Raw genomic sequence first — 4045 nt, forward strand, 5'->3', positions numbered from 1 at the left:
AGACCATTGAGAAAGAGACATCAGGATATCATAATCATATGATTTAGCAAGATCGTGCAAGATAGATCTGAGAGATAGATCGAGAGGAAGCTATCCTATGAAATCTTTGGAATGATGGGATTTATATCCTAATCCCAAAGGGAAGGTTTTTTAATCTTCTTACATTTTAACAAGTGCTACCTGAAGGCATCAATCCTAATCCTGATCTAGCAAAGTGGAGAAAGAATCTCGACTCTTGACTTTGTTTGTGTACCTAAGGACTGATCGCAGCCATTGGAAGATGGACTACTGCCTAATCTAGACACCATTAGATAAGATATCCTAATCTAAGCTCACACACATGATGCACGTGTGTTTGTATACTATATGCATGTGTGGGGTAATCTAGGGGTAAGGCCAAGAGTTCCCTTAGCGCGAATCCGTGTTTGATATACTGTACCAGTGTCCGGCGTATCAGTACGTGAACCAACGAATCCGTTTCCGCACCATAAAGGTACTAGGCTAAGGGTGGAATGCTTCTCTAGCACAGAGGCACCAGGTGATGAAATCCCAGTCAACCATGCTAGATAACACTCCGGGTTCCTAAATAGGATGTGTGCGCATGTGAGATGCAAGAGTTTAGATGCAAGTGATGTAAGTGTGTACAATATGTTTGCGCAATCTATGATGCCTTCAGGTTTTGTTAGATTAAATTTTAGTATGATGTGATGAGAAAATAAAACATACAAACTAATCTAACAAGCATACAAGATATAAGATAGAGTTTTTATGAGCCAGTTAAATTAAATTCAAACGAATTATCTTTTAAAATTTTAATGAAGTTAGGTGATCCCCAGCAGAGTCACCAAACTGTGGAACCCGATCCCGCGAGAGGGGTGAGACGCGAGCCGCCACGCTCTCTCTTGGTCTCTCGTACCCACGCGAATGGTGTGTGCTTTTTATTATTGATTTTAATTACCCAACCAAGGAGGCAGCAACCAAGCCATAGGGTGCAATCAAACGTGCAACCCAGTACCCATAAGGGCAGGGGTAAGCCGCCGAGCCTAGCAAGGTGTGATTTAATTCATCTTTTCCTTGAACTTGGGATCACTAAGGCAATCCGAATTCCACGCAAAAGAGAGTGACAGAGTCGCCAGCTAGATGAGGGATCTAGGACCCACAATTGACCAGAAATCTAGACTCGTTACCTGGTTACGAGAATGGAAGGTATGGGGAGTTACCAACACTTCCACCATTCCTGCCCGATAATCGGTCTTCAATTCCAAAAGTTAACTCTTATTAATTTCTTTTAAATGGCTCATTTAACTCCATAGTAATGTGCGACCTACGTGACATGCATCCTAAGATCTAATTTCAATGTAATTCCTAAATGTGTATCTTGATTTTCTTAATTTGTTTGAATTCAATCTAAGTGAAAGTTCTCACAAAATTCTAATTTCATGGAAAGTCCTAAGTGATTTCATTACTTTTAATTTAAGAATTAATGTACAAAATCCCACCACTTATGTGTGGAGCCGACTCGGGCTTGGTATGCCACTCAAGCATCCAAGTTGCCTACGTATCCCAGCCTCACTGGAATCATAGTCGATCGTAGTTCGGTGCACCTGAACTAAGCTACTTATGCCTAACTCATCTAGGACATCGACCTAGACTGGATTGACTATTTTAATAGTTTAAGAGAAATTATTTAATTCAAGTTGAAGATTTTATTATTCTAGGACTTCATCTAAGATTCTATATGGTCCTATCTAAGTCCAAGACGTCCCTTAGACTAATGCAGGCTAACCTACATCCTAGGTAACTAGGTTTGTCCTAGGGGAAAATTGGGTGACTAGTGTAACTAGATCTATGACGCAATTGCTAATAATAACAATCGGTCGTGATGAGGCTGAACTCCTTAACTCTAGGACACCCTAAAACCTAGAATACAACATGCCACAAGTGTTCCTAAATGGGGCTCTAATGGTTCCTACGATGGGAAGCCATAATCCAACGGTTCCAAAGACATGGAGTGAGTTAGTTCAATTTGTTGAACTTAATGATTTTTGATTTCAAGGATTTTTTATTCCTAAACATCTAAGGAATACCAAAGGCTCTATGGATCGCAAATTTCTGCCTCGAATCGCAACCATGGAAGGGAATCGTGCTCTCAACACTTGTATAATTTAGCACGTAAATTATAGTATCTTATTGCCTGGCATATTTCTCAGGATTTTTGTGGATAGTGGACCTCGGAGCCAGTATCATACTACAATTTACGCACTCCAATTATGCAGGATTAATCGCAATTAGTATACGATTACGGTTGCGATCTCGGCAGTTAGACTATCGCGGTATAGCGAATTTACAATGCAGATCTACGAACCTTAAGGTTTCTGTTTCAAACAAGTTAGGGATTAAATTCATGATGTAAAGTTAAGATTTTTTGGAGGTTTTTATTGACTTTTGTGTTGATTTGCTATTAAATTATGATTTATTAACATTAAGACCAGATTGCTAGGATTACACAGAAACCCTAAGCAATCAAACCCCAAATCAGGTGAAACTTTTCCAGTAACAAGATATGGATGATTGTGGCTTACTGGAAAAATTTCATGAATCATCATTAAGATTTGATATCAATTTCTGATTTTTTAAAATTCAAATCAGATTATAGATTAACACAGTAACCTATATCATATAAATTTTAAATTACTCCAAACTTTTATAGAATGAAGATATAGATAATTAAATCGTACTGAAAAGTTTACATGAATTAGCATTAAGATTAGATATCAATTTCTGATTTTTCAAAATTCAAATTAGATTATAGATTATCATAGCAACCTATAGCATATCAATTTCTAATCAACTTAAACTCTTACAGTATAAAGATAATCATGATCTTAGACTACTGTATGACTTTCATAGATTTTTATTACGATTTGATGCCCATTTAAATTCACACAAAAATCAGATGAAACCAAAGAATTACTTAAAAAGCAAACCTAATGGTATCCTAAAATCAAATAAAAACTTCCAGTATATATATATAATAGATTATAAATTTTTTTATCAAAATTTCAAAACTTAAAAATTAAATCTCCTCCATAAAATTGGTTTTTAAATATAAGAGATCAATTTGTTTCCTAGGCGTTAAAACCTGTTTATTAAAATAAATTGTAAAACCTTATAAAATCTTTGCAAAATTAATTGAAAATATTTCTCTAACATTCCAGTAACCTAAGTTACTGGTTTGTAAAGAAAATTTTTGAAAATATATTCATTTAATAAGAAAAAGAATTATGGCACGTAAAACGGGGAAGCTATTAGAAAACAGTAAAAACCATATTTTTTTAAAAATATTTTTCAATGGAAACTTTCATTTATTATTAGGCTTTAATTCTAGAAAGTTTCATCAATTTTTAAAACGATTTGGTATTTATTAAAAATAGCCGAAATTTAAAATAACTAATAATCCGATTAAATAAACTCCAAAACATATGAAAATTTGTGGGTGTTCCAAAAACCTTGTACAACTACTGGAAACAAACTTTCACTAAAATTTGATATACTTTTCGCTCCATTCATCAAGAAATAACCTTTTTCGGGGTTATTCTTTGCAAAATAGAATGAAAAATAAAACGGCCGAACCGCGGTTGGAAATTAAGTTTCCAGTAGTTTTGTATTTTATATAAAACCTAGAAAAAATCAATTTTTAAAAAGAACCATGTTTTCAAACACTTGCTTTGATAATCTAATTTAAATCCATATTGAATAAAAACAAAAGAAAACTATTTTTAAATGGAGAAAAATTAATTTTTAGATCAAATTTTGGATTTTGAAAACTCATAATCTATATTATAACATACTAGAATTTCAAAGAAAAACTCGTTTAATTGATCCATCAAAATTAAAACCCTAGCATGCTTTTTCTACTTCACAAAGATGAGGAATCCTTACCGTTGATCGCGATCCTTGTCTATAGGGTTGGTGATCCAAGATATACGCTTTGTCCAACCCTTTTATACGCTAAAAAAAGATCCAAAGAACACTCCAATAATCC

This window comes from Tasmannia lanceolata, unplaced genomic scaffold (genome assembly GCF_043159265.1).
Source record: "Tasmannia lanceolata isolate RefF3 unplaced genomic scaffold, GAP_Taslan_0.1 ptg000012l, whole genome shotgun sequence".
NCBI classification, from domain to species: Eukaryota; Viridiplantae; Streptophyta; class Magnoliopsida; order Canellales; family Winteraceae; genus Tasmannia; species Tasmannia lanceolata.